The sequence below is a fragment of the Chrysemys picta genome, chromosome 11 (genome assembly GCF_011386835.1).
Source record: "Chrysemys picta bellii isolate R12L10 chromosome 11, ASM1138683v2, whole genome shotgun sequence".
NCBI lineage: Eukaryota > Metazoa > Chordata > Testudines > Emydidae > Chrysemys > Chrysemys picta.
The window spans coordinates 58237643-58257743 of record NC_088801.1 but is presented as its reverse complement, the minus strand read 5'-3'; the positions used below and the strand labels follow the sequence as shown (position 1 = coordinate 58257743).

The window sequence follows — 20101 nt, the reverse complement described above, 5'->3', positions numbered from 1 at the left end:
TATTCCCAGATGTGTCCCTCAAGCCAAAAAGTTTGCCCACCCCTGGTCTAGGTGAATTCTGCGTTCCCTGGAGATCCCCTCGCCCCCACGCTCTGACTTTTCCTGGGCAGCAGGCAGAGGGGTGGGGAATGGGATTCGGGTAGCAGCCGAAGCTGCTGGAGCCAGCAAACATGTAGTCAGCAATCTCTCCTTGCCTCACATTCGTTCACATGCTCCAGTGGCGCCTTCCCCACCCACCTCACTTCCTCTTGGCAGCGGATAGTGGCTCGTGGAACTGGATCCTCGTGGCAGCACAGAGGAAGCACCTCCTGGGCACATGCAGGGCAGGGACGGTGTGCTAACTGTCCTCTTGCTAGCTCTGGTCAGTTCCTCAGTGCTGCTGCTGCTGCCTGGATCCCGCTTCCCCTGGGCAGCAGGCAGAGGTGCGGGGAGCAGGATCTGGGCAGCAGCACGGAGGAAGCAGCCGGAACCAGCGAGCCTGGTAGCCATCATGGCCTATCTCCAGGGAGAGGGGGCCCACGGCTGGGAGAGCACAAGCAAGTGAGCTGGGTGGAGCTGAGCAGAGAACTTGGGCTGAGAAGGGGAAGGAAGAGGGGAGCAAAGGACTGGAGGGGGCCAGTGGTAATGGTGGGTCCCCAAAAAAGACAGAATGCAACTGGTAGGTTACCTTAGTAAAAAGCTTGGAAACCACTGCTCTGAAAATCAGCACTCAATACTTCATGTCTTCATAAGAGCATTGTATACGTACACTACACTAGGACTAAAATATACAGCCACAATATTTCCACTATGGTGCAATACCAGGAAACACCAACACTTGCCTGCAAAACCTCTGGGATGCTTTAATATGGCTCTGCATTTTGAAAGGTACAATGGAGAGACCACAATATGACACTTTTCCTCATCATGTCCACCATTCAGGAACCCAGAGAAATGAAACACAAGCTGTTTCATTTCTGTCTGCTGACAGTTGGGTGAGAAAATTAACCCTAGGGCTGCCTCTACCACAGTGGCACAGGTAAAAAATGGATGATTTCCTAGGCCAGTAATCAACACACAAGTCTAGAAATGCTTGTATTTTCAGTGGAAGCTGCCACTTTCTCTCAACAGAACTCTTTCAAATGTGTGGGATTTTTTTTTTTATTATAACTGGTTGAAAAAATCTGAATATCCAATTTTTTGGGGACAAAAAACAGGATTTTGGGGCAAAAAAAATTTGCATTTTTGACCAGCTCTAATTTTTATTTTATATATATATATATATATATATATATATATATATATATATACACTCCCCAGACATGCCTACCGTACTCATAAACAAACATACACCCACACCTAATGTTTTTTTAGGGGTTGGCATAGGAGATGGAGCATTTTCAGGTCTCGATGAGGGCTGAGGAATCCCCCCACCCAGTACACCAGAAAGTGATTTGCACAATTTTCTATCAGGGAAAAAGGTTTATCACAGGTTTATTTTTTCAAACCAAAACCAAAAAATTGTGGGAATTCCATAGAGGAGGGAAGAAACACAGTCATAAAAAAAAAAAAAAAAAAAAGCACTCAGAGCTGCCAAAGGGGTGCTGGTACCAATGGTACCTGCCTCTGAAAGCCACCGTTCTTAATAGCTAAAAGTGGGATTTTCAAAAGAGCCTAAGGGAATCTGGTATCCCATTCCCGTTTAATTTCAAGGGGATCTGGGAGTTTAGTTCCCTTTGTCTCTTTTGAAAGATCCTAGCTTACACATATTTTTGAAGCTTACTAAAAAGGTACTTCCCAACAGAGCTCAGATTTCAAACATGCAAAAGGATTATTCATATACTTCTGAGATTTGCTTTAGATGGATTTTTATGCTATTTCTACATCATGAACTCCCACATTTACTAGAATGTCTGTCATGTGCGCATCACACAAAACTGCAGATCAATACTTCAAGCTAATTTAATTTTAATATAAAACCCGACATCTACTGCTGAGATGATTATATTACAAAGGAGGTTAGGAAAGGACAGCAGATCAACTTTATCTCATTGATACAAAACCAGATGAAAACAATAGTGATCAAAAATATCCATCTGATATTTGTTTGGTAGCCTATATCGGAGTTAATGATCTCAAGTCCATTTCCTTTTGGACAAGTGTCCATATCACTAAAAGCAAATTTATAAACCAGGGATCGGCAACTGTTGGCACGCGGCTCGCCAGGGAAAACCCCTGGTGGGCCGGGCCGGTTGTTTACCTGCCACGTCCGCCAGTTCGGCCGATCGCAGCTCCCACTGGCCGCGGTTCGCTGCTCCGGGCCAATGGGGGCTGTGGGAAGTGGCGCCGGCAGAGGGATGTGCTGGCCACCACTTCCCACTGACCCCATTGGCCCGGAGCAGCAAACCGCAGCCAGTGGGAGCCGCGATCGGCTGAACCTGCGGACGTGCCAGGTAAACAAACCGACCCGGCCCGCCAGGGTGCTTACCCTGGCCAGCCGCGTGCCAAAGGTTGCCGATCCCTGTTATACAATGATACATAGAGATCTGGATCATTTGGTAAGTTGGACGCAAGCAATCAATATGCGTTTTAATATGACTAAATGTAAATGTATACATCTAGGACCAAAGAATATAGGCTATACTTACAGGATGGAGGACTCTACCCTGGGAAGCAGTGACTCTGAAAAAAAAATTGCACAAAAGATTTGGGGATTGTGATGGATAATCAGCGGATCATGAACTCCCAGTGCAACACTGTGGCTAGAAAGGAAAATGCAATCCTTGGATGGATAAACAGGAGAATTTTGAATATGAGTAGAGAGGTTATTTTACCTCTGAATTTGGCTCTGGTGCAACCACTGCTGGAATACTGTGTCCAGTTCTGATGACGACAATTGAAAAAGAATGTTGATAAATTGGAGAGGGTTCAGAGAAGAGCCACAAGAATGATTAAAGGATAAGAAAAACTGCCTTATAGTGATAGTCTTAAGGAGCTTAATCTATTTAGCTCAACAATGAGAAGGTTAGAGGGGGACTTGATACAGTCTATAAGTACCTACATGGGGAACAAATATTTGATAATGGACTTTTCAATGTAGCAGAGAAAGGTATAACAGTCCGTAGCTGGAAGCTGTAGCTAGACAAATTCAGACTGGAAACAAGGCATACACTTTTAACAGTGAGAGTAATTAACCGTTGGAATAACTTACCACGGGTTGTGGTAGATTCTCCATCACTGACCATTTTAAAATCAAGACTTGATATTTTTCTAAAAAGATATGCTCTAGGAATTATTTTGGGAAATTTCTATGGTTTGTGTTACACAAGAAGTCAGACTAGATGATCACCTGGTCCCCCAAATCTTTTTCTGAGTCACTGCTTCCCAGGATAGAATCCCCCTTCCAGTCAATATGGTCTGCATTCTTTGTTCCTAAATGTATACATTTATTTACACTTAGACATATTAAAACACATATTGGTAATTTGGTTCCAAGAAAATGAACAATCCCGATCGCTTTGTATCAGTGACCTGTCCTCTTCTTTATTTACCATGTCCCTGATTTTTGTATCATCTGCAAATTTTATCAGTGATGATTTTAAGTTTTCTAGGTTTTTTTATCATTGATACAAATGTTAAAAAGCATAGGACAAAGAACCGATTCCCGCAGGACACCATTAGGAATGTACCAGCTCAATGGTGATTTACAATTACATTTTAAGACCTATCAGTTAATCCAGAGGTGGGCAAACTTTCTGGCCTGAAGGTCACATCTGGGAATAGAAATTGTATGGGGGGCCATGAATGCTCACAGAACTGGGGTTGGGGTGCGGGAGGAGGTCAGGGCTCTGGTTGGGGGTGCGGGCTCCGGGGTGGGGCCAGAAACGAGGAGTTCAGTGTGCAGGAGGGGGCTTTGGGCTGGGATCGAGGGGTTCGGAGAGCACAAGAGGGATCAGGGCTGGGGCAGGGGTGCGTGGAGAGGCTCAGGGGTGCAGGCTCAGGGCAGTGCTTACCTAAAGCGGCTCCCGGAAGCAACAGCATGTCCCTTCTCCAGCTCCAATGTGGAGGTACGGCCAGGCAGCTCTGCACCCTGCCCCATGTGCAGGTGCCACCCCTGGCCAATGGGAGCTGCGGGGGCGAAGCTTGGGATGGGAACAGCGTGCAGAGCAGAGCGCCCTGGCTGCCCCTATGCGTAGGAGCGGGAGGGGAGACATGCCACTGCTTCCAGGAGCCATGTGGAGCTGCCCCAAACTCTGCTCCCCGGCTGGAGCGCCTGAGTACCGGAACGGGGCAAGCCCCAGACCCCGCACCCCAGCGGGAGCTTGACGGCCAGATTAAAATGGCTGGCGGGCTGGATCCTGCCCACAGGCCGTAGTTTGCCCACCCCTGAGTTAATCCATTTAACGTGCCATGTTAATTTTATATAGTTCTAGTTTTTCAATCAAAATGTTGTGTAGTATCAAATCAAATGCCTTACAGAAGTCTATTACATCAACCCTATTACCTTTATCAACCAAACTTATAATCTCACAAAAAAAAAGTTAGTTTGACAGTATCTATTTTCCCTAAACCCAGGTTAATTGGCATTAATTACATTACTCTCCTTTTATTCTTTACTAATCAAGTCCTATACCTGCTGCTCCATTATTTTGCCCAGGATTGATGTCAGACTAACAGGCCTCTAGTTACCCGGGTCATCCTGTTCACCCTTTTTAAATTCTGGTACAACATTAGCTTTCTTCTAGTCATCAGGAACTTCCCCAGTCTTCCCAGGATTATTTAAAATAATATGTCAGATCTGCTTATATAGCTATGTCATCTCCCTGTACTGTCTGAGCCGCTCACTGTGTATATCGTCTTTGGAGTCCCAGGCCATGAACTCTATTTCAGATCAGATACTGCAACTCTCTTTACTATTCAAACTATGCCCCTCACTCTCCTGATTAAACATGCCCAGTTTTTTCAACCTTTCCTCATAGGTCAGGTTTTCTCATTTTTGTTGCTCTCCCCTGGACTTTTTCCAATTTATCCACATCTTTCCAAAACTGTGGCACCTAGAAACGGACACAGTACTCCAGCTGAGGCCTCACCAGTGCTGAGTTAAGCAGGACAATTACCTCCTATGTCTTACATCTGATATTCCTGTTAATACACCCCAGAATGATAGACTTTTTTGCAACTGCTTCACATAATGTGTGCCATGTTAATTTTATATCTTTCTAGTTTTTTAATCAAGATGTCATGCGATACCAAGTAAAACACCTTAAAGAAATCTAAGTATATTACAGCAGCACTATTACCATTGTCAATCAAACTTGTAATCTCATAAAAAAAGATACCAAGTTACTTTGACAGGATCTATATTCCATAAACCCATGGTGATTGGCATTAATTATATTACTCTCCTTTAATTCTTTTATTAATCGAGTCCCATATCAACTGCTCCATCGTCTTGCACGGGATTATGTCAGACTGACAGGCCTATAATTACCCAGATCTTCCCATTCACCCTTTAAATATTGGCAAAACATTAGCTTTCTTCCAGTCTTCTGGAATTTCCCTGGAGTGACAACACTTCTTGAAAATCAGCATTAATGGTCCAGCAATCTCCACAGCCAACTCTTTTAAAATTCTTGCATGCAAGTTATCTGGACCTGCTGATTTTAAAGCGTCGATCTTTTGTTTAACATCCACCCGATATAGCAGTGGAATGGAAAAAAGAGTTACATAATATGCTACATGATCAAGTGTGTTTGCCAAAGCTAGGAAATGGTTACAATAGGCATGACCTGCTGCTCCCACCCCTAACATTATCTGCATACCGCAGCTCAATGTAAAAAGCTTGTAAAGCACATGCAACACCACATCTATTTCTTTGTACTTACTAGAAAATCTGGAGTCACTCTGGATGGGATAAGTCTTACTCAGCACCATCTGATAAATCTGTACCCAAGAACCTCCACCAAACATGGTGACACGATTATGGAAGAAACAGGGAGGGCTTCCCCCACTCTCACCCCTCTGCATCCCAGACACAAAATTTTACAGGGAGCTCCCGCTCCTGCAGCTGTCAGTAATATGAAGACAGGGGAAAACATGATGGGTGGCCTTGTTACTCACAACAAGTGGAAACAAAGGGCCATTTCCTACCTCCTTAGGTAGCTTGCTTCTTCTCTCTCCATGTATTCAACCTGTGAAAGGCAATGGGGAAAGCCCCAGTGTCAGTGGGGGTGTATGACTGAGGCAGGCGGCGTGATGTAAAGCTATTATAATTCATTCACAGTCACACCAAAACCCACAGACCTTACAGCACAGTGGGTCTCTGCTGGGAGGGAGTCATACAGTCTTTGGGGTAAAAGGGACTAGGTTCTAGTGACTCACAAGGGCACAGCTGCCCTTCTCTCTCCTCAAAAATGGGGAAGAAGCATGGCCCAAAGGGGATGATAGGATCAGCAGTTAAATACAAGTCTCTGCCTTTCGGGCTACAACACAAACAGAGAGATTCAAAGTTTGGCCCCAGGTGCCTTTGTGAGAAACCACCATGCTAAGGTAAGGACACATTTTCTATCAAAATTCTGGCCTGACTTTTGTCCACATGGGTAACACTCTAACCTAGACTCTCTAGGGAAAATTAAAAGATTAAAAAGTATATTTACCTGTCAGGCCAGAACATTCCTGTTCCTTGAATAAACAGGAAGAGCCCCACACAAAGCAAACAGCAATGAACATCCAGTACATTCATTTGCTTTTTATGAGGCTGTTTCACTCTCACCATAGAATTAATTAATCCCTGATCCTCCAGTTTATTCCTCACACTCCAGATCCAAGTCCATGCAGAGATAAGTCCTGATTTTGCACTTAAGATAGTTTATAAAACTACCACAACAACTTCTGAACCCAGGAAACAGTGATACACCAGTGACTCACACACAAAGACCTGTATTTCTGGTTGCATCTATCTTGGCAAAAATGGGTCCTGTCATTCACTACTGACAACAGCAACTGTAGTGCACCATCCAATCCCAAGCATTCTAACTATTGTCTCTAATCCTGCGTTATTACAACCGTGGCCAGTGAACTCTGTTTTTCCTGCATGCGATGACAGCAGAGTCTGCACTACATATGGGCAGCATGTGTTCTCGGTGTTTATTACCATAAGGTCACCTCTCAGACCTTAGATTGGGGAACTGAAAGGTTTTTCAAGATAAGACAAACAGTGTGGGAAACGATGGTATTTTAAAGGTAGGACAGATGTTGTGCTTGTCAGATTTGACAGTGTTCCTTGAATATAACGTATAGAGGGTTGTTTCATAACCACAATGGCCATTGCCAAACCAGCAAAAATGGGACCCATGATTTATCATCAGTGTAGCTCTTATTTGGAAAAACTTCTTTGAGTTCCACAACGTAAGATCTGCTATATGATTCCACAGGAATATAACTTGGATTTCTTCACCATACCAGCCACATTCTGCAAGGACATTGTGCAACCTCTCTGCTGTTATTGTGTAAGCAGCAGAAGTAGGGCTAGAGACCACTATTGCAAAACCTCTGTGTGGGGCCTCACTCGCCTGACTCTATCCTATTATGTTTGTTGCTTTTCCAAGTTTTGTTAAGGAAGTTTTTAACTTTCCTTGCACCAGGAAGAGGGTCTAAGGTTAGAGACTTAGGGGGAAAAATCCATAAGTATTTGATAACCTTCTGCATTGTTCTTTATGAATCAGAAACCCTTAGGCCTTGGGGCTGCTTACAATTTGCTCTAGTTTAGTTCAACTGCGGCAGTACAGACCCTTGCTTGGGCACTCTTAGCTCAGTTTCAGTTGAGCGTAACCTGCTCCTAATCAATTTTAAACTAAACTGAAATAAGCTGCTTTTAAAGTTTAAGAGCGTTCACCCAACCTCCTGCACCAGTTTTAAATCGGATTAAAAAATGACCGCTGACATTAAACCAGAGCATTAACATGAGTTACTCTCCTCCAAATGCCCTAGATATTATTCACAGCGCCTTGTGAATCCCCCTGCCCAAAACAACCACCACGGGCCTTCTCAGCCAAGGGGAACAGGCGTTCGCAGCCGTGCCAGCGGGAAGTCCGAAATCTCCCTCCCTAGATGGGCCGAGGCAGCTCCTCCCCGGCCCTTTGTTCCGCTCCCCGAGAGCGACTGAGTCCAGCCAGGCCACCCAACGTGCAGGGCCCAGACGAGGATGACCAGACAGCAAGTGTGAACAATCAGGACAGGAGGTGGGGGGGTAATAAGAGCCTATAGAAGAAAAAGCCCCCAAATCGGGACTGTCCCTATAAAATCGGGACATCTGGTCACCCTCTAGGCGCCAGGTCAGGACGCAGGATGCCGCGGGCGGCGGTGGCGGCCTGGGGGTGCCCCGAGAGGCGCGGGGGGACGGAGGAGCAGGCTGGGGGCTACGCACCTGACCGCGCGCGGGGGTCCCGGGGCTCCAGCAGCGGAGACGACTCGAAGGCGAAAGTGAAAGCGGCTGGTCCGCAGCCCCGGCGGCGGCTGGAGGCGAAGCCCGCGGCGGGGCCAGGCGGAGAGGGGAGCAGCAGCAGTTTCCTGTGGAGCCCGGCCAGGCCCAGGGCGGAGCCGCGGCTGCGTTCGCCCGCCCGAGCGGGTGGATCTCTACGAGGCCGCCCAGCCCCGCTGGCCGGTGCCCTCCCCACGCCCACGGCTGAGAGCACATTGTCATTGTCCCTCCAGCTCGTCTCCCCTCGCTGTACAGCGCCACGCACGACGGCGGGCCCTAGCCCTCGAGAAACAGTCACCCCTGGGTCCCGCCCTGCCTTTGTGCCTTCGCTGGGTGCGGGGAACTTGGGAGACATTCAGGCGCGTCCATGATTTTTCTACCTCTTATAATTGTCCGGCGCAAAATAGCTTCATATACTGATGCAATAACGTAATAGCGCTTCTTACCGGCTGTTTTAGCTCATTTTACAATGTGGGGAGAGTTATAAATATTAGTAGTACTCGGCTCTCTATGAGCTGAGGGGTGAAACCATTATCCCCCATTAGGGCAGGTAATGGGGGATAATAATGTATAACTCTCCCCGCATTTTACAGCTTGGAAATCGGGCAGCATCCTGTGCGACGGAAGTGACTCATGCGTCAACCATTGGAAAGTGGCTTAAGCACCATTAATCCTGCAAATGTTCATGTAGCTTTAAAGCCAAATTTGGGCTCCCCATCGTGGCTGGTTGTGCCTGAATCCAGTCCCCCTGCGTCATTTAAAACAGCGTGAAGGCTGCTCCAAATTATGCTGGCTCCAAGAGGCTGTTCCACAGCGATTGGGATGCAAGGAAATCTTGGCAATGCCCTGCTCCAGCTGCAGGGAAGGGGAGCCGTATAAAAGTCTGTATGCCACTGCAGAGTCCTATGCTGAAGGATTCAGGTGCACATTGTGCTGGCAGTGGCACAAAGTAAGCCCAGTTCTGGGGAAAATCTAGCCCAAAATCTTCACAAATGTTATATTTAAAGGACAATTCATAAAAATTTAGTATCAGTTTATAGAACTGCGGTAGGGCTATGAGAGACATAGACATTTCTACAATTGCTCTTACTACAAATAACCAAAATACTTTTCTACGTGCCTGAACCATTGGCATGATAAGAGGTCCAGTAGCCATTGAGTATCTCACCTAGCATGTTGTCCATGGCTCAGTCAACTGTTTTCCAATGGAATAATGAGCACAAATGAGGGAGGACCTTGGAAAAGTTTGTTACCTTTATCAATATATATTCAAGATTCTGTGGTGTGCTGGATAAGGAAGCCCTTTTGGGGCATACAGATGAGATGTGAAAGTCTTCCAGATCTGTGCATGGTTTTGGCTTATTATGAATGCACTTACAATAATTAATAATACTGCACAGCTATCTAGCAATTCACAGATTCAGAGTGTTGTACAAACCGTAATTAATCCTCAAACACTCCTGTAAAGTAGCTCTTGCTCCTGATTTATAGATGGGGAAACAAAGACACAGAAAAGTTATATCAAATTACTTTACTTGACCACAGCAAGTCAGTGTCAAAGCCAGGAGTAGAACTCAGAGTTATTGTCTCAAAATTCTGGGTTTAGAATGCTAGACTACTGATAACATTTTACATGTATATATCACCTTCCACTCTGAGGGATGTGGAAGCATTTTACAAAACACTGTAAGCATGAATCATTTCATCCTCACTGAAATGCAGCAGCTGAATAACATTACACAGGAACACTATACATAGTTGAGAACAATACTATATGTCATTGAAACTGCAAGGAGAAATTAGGCAAAATGTAATTACTCACACTGGAATGTGGCCAGACACCAAGCTAATATTCTATCTTGCAAAAACATGCTACGAGATATGTATTAACCAGAAGTGGTTAGGATCTCAGTTTAAAATATCTAAAAGGCAGCACCAATAGTACTGTAGTACCTCTGGCATCATGCCACGACATTGGATCAAAAGAAAATATGCCACCCACTGAATCAATATCTTTTCTTCCTTGGATATATTCTATCCAAGTGCACGGAGACCTAAACTGGATTAGAAGGAGAGGACTTTTAAGGTCAAAGCTTGAGGTGCTGCAGGCTAACAGATAATGAATGGATAGTGCAGAGAATTGCTTTCTGCAAAAATCTATGTTAAATTGGCAAATCATCTATTTTGCTAGCACAAGGCCATCTACACACATAAGGGACTGACATACTGCATTATTTATTCATGCCCTCCATTTTCTTTTGAATCACTTTCTTAATTGTGTTGTATGATTGCTCAGCAGTTTGCATATTTTTGCAGATTATAGATATGAGCTAATGTATTTTTCCTTTGCAGTTTCTAAAACTAAACAATATACTATCTCTTCCACTCTGTCCCCCTTCTCCTGAAATAACACATGTATATAAGGCAAAATGTATAATGCACCAGTAAGATCATATGCATATAACTGAGAAGAGATGGATCCTTTAAATTAAATTTAAGAACTTGAGGTCTTGTAGTTTAAAATCCAATCTCTCTCTCAAGCATGTTTCTCTTGATTTTAATTTATTATAGTTTTGTGATTCTCATATGTATTTATGTTTAAAACTCAAGAAAAACATCTCTAAAAAATTGCCCTGATACTACTTACAATTCTATAAGCCTGATAGACTCTATTGTTTTTATGTTAAATTTTTTAAATAGTATTTTATATATACAAGGTCAATTGGTTGCATCTGTTAATATCATTGTGAGTTGCCACTGACTGCATTCAACACACAAGCTTTTTTTTTTTTTTTAAACCAATGTTCTAAAAAAGGAAAAGGGCAAAACCCCTAGCAGAGAAAAGCATTTTCAAAAAGTAGAGTGGAGTTTTTCTTAAAGAAACTGTGAAATATATTACTTTACAATTGTATGTTTCAGTCTTCACCCAGCAGTGGGAAAATACTTTGCTTCATTTGGTTTTTCATTATTTATAGAGATGTAAATACCTAAAGATAAAGCCCCCAACTCTTTAACTGGAATGGCTAGTCTGGATCCTTGTAGTTGTGAGGGCCTTATTGATGTCAAGGGGGTGAAGAGGTCTGCCTACGTATATCCAGCTGCAGGATTGGGCCCCAGATCTTTTCCTAGAAGATGTTGCTTGGAGCAACTGTACATGGCTGAGAAACTGGAGACACAGGTCCCAAACCTGCAGTTAGCTTGGTGTGAACAGATCCCTGTGCAGAGACCCATGGAAGTCAATGGGTCTCTGCAGGAGTTCAACAATCCACATGCCCAGATCCAATTACAGAATTGGAACTGTAAATGAAGAGATTAACTAAGGAAGTCTTTATAGAAACAGTGGATTTTAGGGAGAGATTTGAAGACAGAGAGGTTGGGTGTTTGATTCATGGCAAATAGTGACTTTAACCACGTGATTGGTTTATGAAGAGTCACATACAGTATAATAGGACAAATATGCCTTCTCTAGACTTATGCCATTAAACTGAGATTATAGAAATCTCTTTAAGCATCATATGTACACTATAATGTAGTTGCTGATGTATTAGAATCACAATTAGATGGTATTCTGTGATCATGGAGGATATGAATCTGGGAGTTTATGTACTGAGTAGGGCTGTCAATTAATCGCACTGAACTCACGCGATTAACTAAAAAAAATTAATCGCACTTATAACAATAGAATACCAATTGAAATTTATTAAATATTTTTGGATGTTTTCCTACATTTTCAATATTGATTTCAATTACAACAGAATACAAAGTGCACAGTGCAAATATTTGTAAAAAAATAAATAGTATTTTTCAATTCACCTCATAGAAGTACTGAAATGCAATCTCTTTATCGTGAAAGTGTAATTTACAAATGCAGATTATTTTTGGTTACATAACTGCACTCACAAACAGAACAGTGTAAAACTTTAGAGCCTACAAGTCCACTCAGTCCTACTTCTTATTCTGCCAGTTGCTAAGACAAACAAGTTTGTATACACTGATGGGAGGTACTGCTGCCTGCTTCTCATTTACAATTTCACCTGAAAGTGAGAACAGGCATTTGCATGGCACTTTTGTAATCAGTGTTGCAAGGTATTTATATGCCAGATATGCTAAACATTCATATGCCCCTTCCATGCTTCAGCTACCATTCCAGAGGACATGCTTCCATGCTGATGATGCTCGTTAAAAAAATAATGCATCGATTAAATTTGTGATTGTACTCCTTGGAAGGAGAATTGTATGTCTCCTGCTCTGTTTTACCCACATTCTGCATATATTTCATGTTATAGCAGTCTCGGATGATGACCCAGCACATGTTCATTTTAAGAACACTTTCACAGCAGATTTGACAAAACACAAAGAAAGTACCGATGTGAGATTTCTAAAAATAGCTACAGCACTCGACCCAAGGTTTAAGAATCAGAAATGCCATCCAAAATCTGAGAGGGACGAGGTGTGCAGCATGCTTTCAGAAGTCTAAAAAGAGCAACACTCTGATGCGGAAACTACAGAACCCAAACCACCAAAAAAAGAAAATCAACCTTCTGCTGGTGGCATCTGACTCAGATGATGAAAATGAACATGCGTCAGTCTGCACTGCTTTGGATCGTTATCAAGCAGAACCCATCATCAGCATGGAAGCATGTCCTCTGGAATGGTGGTGGAAGCATGAAGGGACATATGAATCTTTAGAGCATCTGGCACGTAAATACCTTGCAACGCCAGTTACAACAGTGCCATGCGAACACCTGTTCTCACCTTCAGGTGATGTTGTAAACAAGAAGCAGGCAGCATTATCTCCTGCAAGTTGTAACCAACCTTGTTTGTCTAAGTGATTGTCTGACCAAGAAGTAGGACTGATTGGACTTGTAGGCTCTAAAGTTGTATATTGTTTTATTTTTGAATGCAGTTTTTTTTTGTACATACACCTCTACCCCAATATAATACTGTCCTCGGGAGCCAAAAAATCTTACCGATTTATAGGTGAAACTGCGTTATATTGAACTTGCTTTGATCTGCCGGAGCGCGCAGCCCTATCCCCCCAGAGTGCTGCTTTACCGCGTTATATCCAAATTCGTGTTATATCGGGTCGCGTTATATTGGGGTAGAGGTGTAATTCTACATTTGTAAGTTCAACTTTCATGATAAAGAGATTGCACTACAGTACTTGTATGAGGTGAACTGAAAAATATTTTTTATAGTGCAACTAGTAATAAAAAATAAATATAAAGTGAGCACTGTACACTGTATTCTGTGTTGTAATTGAAATGAATATATTTGAAAATGTAGTAAACATAAAAAATATTTAAAATAAATGGTATTATATTGTTAACAGCGCGATTCATTGTGATTGTTTTAATCACAAGACTAATCATGATTAATTTTTTTAATCACTTGACAGCCCTAGTACTGAGTGAAGTAAAGTTGTAAACTCAGTGTTGGCAAAGCAATAAATGAATCATGAATGCCTCTCTTGATTAGCAGAAATAGTTCTCTGTCTACAGACACAGATAGGATTTCTGCTTGCATTTCACAAGGAATCTAGCTTTGACCATTGTCAATTCTATTTTTAAGCACATATGACTGAGACAGGCTCTCATGTTATTGTATTATTATATGATCACGTGAGATCCTCAGGTCCAGGTGGCTGTCGCTGTTTGTGAACCCGATTCTTGATCTGTAAAGTGATCTCATCTGTTCTGGCAGAGAGCCGTTTTATTTTTAGGACAGTCATTGCTATGGTTACAGTGAAGGCAGACTTGGTTCTTAGTATCCCTGATCGTGAAGTGTTTTCTATGTAAATATTAGTAACAATAAAATAATTGTGAAATTATCTCTGATCAGTGTATCATGTGCATGTAGGGAGGAAAAATTATATATCACAATAGTTTTAGAACACAAATAAGCATTTTATTTAAAATTAAACAACATTTTTACATTCCACAAAACACCAAATTTAATCATAAACCTAGAATACATTGATGAGCTACATTCATCACTGGTGTAACTTATCAAACCATTGAGTTGCACCCACTTAGCTAAGCAGTAAATTTGGCTCACGGGAGAGTCGGGACTGCTTAACTGAATCTGGGAAACTATAGCTGTCTACATGTAAAGTCTATGAGGCTATGAAATTACTTCATTTCTTCATCCTACAAATAATCATGGACCCAGATTCATGAGAGATCCCTATTCAAGACAGCACTTAAGCATGTGCTTAATTTTAAGTGATTAAAGTTAAACATGCACTTAAGAGCTATTCTGTATAGGAATGGAGTTAAACACTTGCTTTCATGCTGTACTGAGCTCAGACTGAAATTAGTAAGAAGGCAGGGAACTGTTAATTCAATTGCTATTCTTATTCTGAAAATCTGAAGACACAGGACTAGGCAATTCAGAACTGTGCATATTGTTCCTTGTTCCTCTATAAACTCATTATAATATAGTCCTCCTGTTGCAGTTCTTTTCCAGAAAATGAAGAACCTCTGAAATCATCAGAACAGTTTTATTATATTTGTTAACTATCTTTAAACAGAACGATCTGCTCTTTATAAAGTTCAACTTGTAAGCAATATCTATCAAGTAATGTAGCAGGTTATTAATTGTATCATATCTAAGGCTATGTTTTAGTCACAGGTATTTTTAGTTAAAGTCATGGACAGGTCACAGGCAGTAAACAAAAATTCACAGCCTGTGATCTGTCCATGACCTATACTATATACCCCTAACTAAATCTTGGGGGGGGTAGCCCGAGGGTGACACGGGTGCTCGGGGGAGGTGGCCTGGGACCCTTGCTGGTGCTGGGGTTTGGTGGGACTGGCAGGCTCTCTACCCGGCTTCTCGCAGCTTCCCGAAAGCGGCGACGTCCCTCCCTCAGCTCCTAGCTCTGCACGCTGCCCCCACCCCAACTACCGGCTCTGCAGCTCCCATTGGCAGTGAACTGCGGCAATGGGAGCTGCGGGGGCAGTGCCTGTGGGTGGAGGCAGCCTGTGGAGCTAGGAGCTGAGGGAGGGACATGTTGCTGCTTCCAGGGAGCCACCCAAGGTAAGCGCCGCCCAGAGACCTCACCCCCTCCCACGCCCCAACCACCAGCCTTGAGTCCCCTCCCACATGCACCCAAACTCCTGCTGCTGCTGGGTGTGTGTGTGTGTGCGCGATGGCCCGAGAATGCCCAGCAGTGGCTGCTGCAGAAGTCCCGGAAAGTCATTGAATCCGTGACCTCCATGACAAACTCTCAGTCTTAATCATATCACATACATAAATGTTTACATGGCACATTTTACCCAGAAGGATCTACAATTACATTACAGGCTTTATACACAGATTACAGATACTGGGTTCAAGCCCATTTTCAGTGTACCTCCGAGAGTCTTTGAAAATAAAAATAATAATGTATGGCCAGACCTTCAGCTGGTTGAAATTAATGGAGCTATGCCATTTATATATGACCCAAGACATTTAAGGGCCTGATCCTGCACCGCTGAAGTTAAGGAAACACACCCACTGATTTCAATGGAAGCAAGATCAGGCTCTAAATAAATACACACCTGCATGCTGAAGCACTTGGAGTGCTCTATAACGATTCAAAATTACAATGAGATACAGAAAATAAAATCTCAACACAATAGCATCTGCAGATTAGTTTTTAAAGGTTCTTTGAAGAATGTAAGAGAACTAAGATAAACCACGAGCAGCTCATGACATACCTTAAGGCCATCATAGCATACACAAAAAAATCAAAAGTATGCACATCAAAAGGGCACACCAACCACCGCTACACAGTATTCCTGTTGTGCTGCAAAGAGCGTGTTTGGTGGGTGGCATACACATGTCTGATGCACAAGACTCATCGGCATTTAAAAAAATACTGTAGCTAGTGTTAGCTTGAGTAATACTTGTTTTTTTTTTTTCTATGCTTCCATCTAAAACCAAGAGATCATAAGCACAATTTCATACTGGACCCAGCTGGAACAAACAATGCATACCAGGCAATCCATATGTGTATTCAGGCAGTGGCACCTGGGGCTCAGTGTGGAAATATTTTGTACAGTGTACCTTACACAGCATGTCTTGTTTTGCTTTACAGAGAATGACACAAGAGCATGAGATGCTTAAGAAAGGATTATATAAGACAACAAGCCTTAGTAAAACAAGCTGTTGTTGTATAAACATCATCTTGGGAAAATATCATATGGAGATGTAAAACTCCACTGAAAAGTACAGCTGCAATCCCATGATCACAGATGTTTACTGGGCTGTGAAAATAAAGTTTTGTCATAAGGGTTGTGTAAAAAGTGGCATTTTAGCAAATGTAACCCTCCCCCTCCAGGAAATAGGAATCAGGAGTTTTTGCACTCCTGTATTGTATCATGATACGATTACTGCAAGAAACCCTCTCTTGCCAGCATCCTCACACTGAAAGCACACTGCATGACATTTGGTGTTAAAGCAATGTCCTAGAAAAGTAGGGTAAGGAAAACAGTGACCTCTCCTTATGTAATGCTGTGAACATGCATACTCCCTGTTATCCTAGGCTAAACTGAGGTTGCAGATCAGAAGGGGAAGTGATAACACAGACATTATAGCCATGTGTGATGTTATATCCATGGACATTATAAGCAAGGAAAAATCACTATTTTATCTGTCTAGGTTTTTGTAACAGCACTTACCTTCATATTTCTAAGGCCATGAATCAGGAAAGCATTTAAGCACACTCTTAAGTTCCATTGACTTTGAAGTAATTGACACGCTGTGCTGTCGGTAGCATGAGGTAGGTAAAGGTAGTAGGTGCTGGATAACTGGGGACAGACCATGATATTTACCTGTACTGGATTTATTTTAATATTTTTGTTGTTGCTTTTTCATGGTGGTTTTATTCTTCATTTCAATATTTCAATTTCACTTTGCATTGGTTCAAGCTACATAAAGACATTATAGCTGTTGGACTACATGGCAAGGATGAATGAGGTGCTATATGGACAGTCAAACTCTACTGCTAAAGGGCAACTGGAATATTTCTTCTTTCTGCTGTTCATAAAATGCATTTTCAGAATGTTGATTAAATGGCTATAAACATGTAGACCTACCACTATTCATTGACTATAGTTTAAAATACAGATAACATATTTTCATTTACTCCTAACAATCCGTATAATCAGAGCTATTTCTCATGCAGAGAAAACATTCCAAAGCTTGTGCATTCCTTTACTCGCACCAAAAACCCCATACACCAGCTTGAGGGGTATCATCACCATGGGCTGGGGCAAATGCATGGCTTGTGTCTTGGGCTCTGTCCTTTGCTTCAGTATCCTCTGGAGTAGGTATCCATTTTGATGAAGGAACTATCTGACTATAGAGTACACCATGTGAACCTTTTTAGGATTTTCACTACTTCCATCTCTTCTGGCAGCAGGCAGAAACATCTGTGAACTTGGAATCTATCTTCACTGTTGAAGTGAATTTTGGTATACAAGCAAACTAATGCTTTAGTACCATGAGTGAGTTTTACATGCAGTGTTAAGTTGATTAGCTGTTAACACCCATGATTTCTTGGTACCCAAACCTTGAAGTGTAGTAATTTTAAAAATTCTGTAACAAATAACACTGCAGAGCTTTAGATTTATTATTAAATGGTTTTCAGATCCATTTACAAGTTAAAAAGGTGACATCTATTACCACTTTTTTCAGTCCGAGCTCTGCAAACTCAGCCTAGGATCCGAATGACAAAATAGGATCTTGCTAACATCACTGCTACTAAATATTTTGCAATTGGAACTTTTAGCTAACAATTCTTTTGATGATGCAGGAGCTATAGCACAATTAAGCTCAATTTATAGCACTACAGAACCAAAATAGATAAGAGGGTAAATAGTAATTTATTTTATTCATAACAGTGAGAAACTGTAACTCTAAACACAGACAGGAAATAAATCTCAAAAAGAAGGTGCTATTTAACCAAAAAGGATGAATGTAAGTAGCCAATAGCCAGGTGGGTGCATCAAGTGTTTAGTGCAGAAAACCAGAGTTCATAATAAATATTAGGGTTGGAAAGAATCTCAAGTCATGCAGTCCATTCCACTGACTCAATGCACGATAGTAATCAAATTTCTACAGCACATGTTTGTTCCCTCTTTAGCTTTACCTCAAGTGGTATTCTAATGCTGACAATTCAGCAACTTTCCTTAGCAAATCATTCTATTGTCTCTTACTGTTAAAAGGTGGTCCATGACTGTGTTTACATTTTTCTTCTGTTTTAGGGCATCACTTGCAACAAGAAAATGATTTCCCTTGACTTCCTTTCTTTGGTAGCTATGATTCTGACATTCCCAATGAAAGATCTTTTCTGGAAGCTGTACAAATCCAATTATTTTAACCTCTCTCCAAAGTTAGTATTTTTGAAATCTTTTACTATATTTGTCCTGCTTTTGGAGTCTCAAGACGCAAGGCAACATGATTGCTATACAGTTGAGATCAGAATTAACCCCTTACATAATGCTATGTTGCAGAGAAGAGGCTGTATGTATTTTATAGTTCAGTGTTCCAACTTGCACATTGGCAGACATTTCACAGAATGGATAATTTAGTAAGTTTAAAATCTTGACCAAAGCAGCCACTGTAACAACATCCTTCACATCTTGTAATAAAATCCTTGAGTTGAAATATATAAACAAATGTTAAATCTGGCAGCAGCTCACAGCAAATTTTCTTTTACAACACACGTAGGATATTAAAGTGAGGTGTATCTCTTTTTAAAAGGATTAGTTAAGAGCAATCAGCTTGTCTTCATATTCAAAAACAGTAAAAAATGGAAGACTTATATATACATCTATGAACTAAATCCATACAACAGAACAATTTAATTATTGTTGAAAACAGCATAAATGGAGAAAATATTAGAATTCTAAATTATTTAATGTGTGACAATGTTCTGTTGATATCTAAATTGGGACATTAGGTGCTCTAATCATACAATGTATTCATAACATCAAATTAAAAAAATTAATCCAACTCTTGAAATCTTGTTATTTTCACTGAGTGACACTGTATCAGCCATTATATGTAGTATTTGTTTCTATCTTGATGTTCTTCCACTTATTCACGAAAAGTTGTCAAAAATTGTGTAAAATAAAAGCCATTGTATTTTTTTATTACACCATCGTTGATGTGAACAGGAAACTATCACAATCTTTTTCTTGTGCTGCTTATAGCAGTCTACCAATCCCACTCTTCCTGAAAGACATTGGGGAAGATTTAAACTCTCTGTGCTTCTAAGGGAACAATTTATTTAGATATTTGTCTGCAAAATTTGTAACTCCCATGGGCCCACGCTAAGAGGAGCCCCTGGCGCCCCACAGAGGTAATGTAAGGAGAATGGAAATCGATTCCTGTTCCCCTCTCCCAGCTGCTGACCTGCCCATAGCTGCCCTGCCAACACCTCACAAGGAGCTTCCTTAAACTCTCCATCTCCCCAAAAGTTAATGTTTTTTAACCCAACACTCATTCACACAAAGATCTCTATCTCATTTGTGGTACTTTAAGCTTAAACGAGCTGAATTGTGTGTGTGTGTGTGGGGGGGTGTTAAGGTATACTGCTGCTGACATTGGAGAATGCAGCAGCTGAGTTACAACTCATCTGCTGCTAAGCCA

The 20101-nt window shown here is 41.9% G+C and overlaps 2 protein-coding genes across 2 annotated transcripts in view; one reads left to right on the top strand and one right to left on the bottom strand.

Annotated features, from left to right (window-relative positions):
- The window catches only part of CFLAR (CASP8 and FADD like apoptosis regulator), a 28584-nt gene extending 20041 nt beyond the window's left edge, over positions 1–8543 (bottom strand). The window contains exons 1-2 of the mRNA XM_065562079.1: positions 8405–8543; positions 6130–6170 (exon numbers count right to left, since the gene is read on the bottom strand). The gene's annotated coding sequence lies outside the window, so the exon portion shown is untranslated. The remainder of the gene's footprint in view (positions 1–6129; positions 6171–8404) is intronic.
- Positions 1–20101, top strand: part of LOC135974151 (serine/arginine repetitive matrix protein 2-like) — a 994828-nt gene that overhangs the window by 383263 nt on the left and 591464 nt on the right. The window lies entirely within an intron of this gene.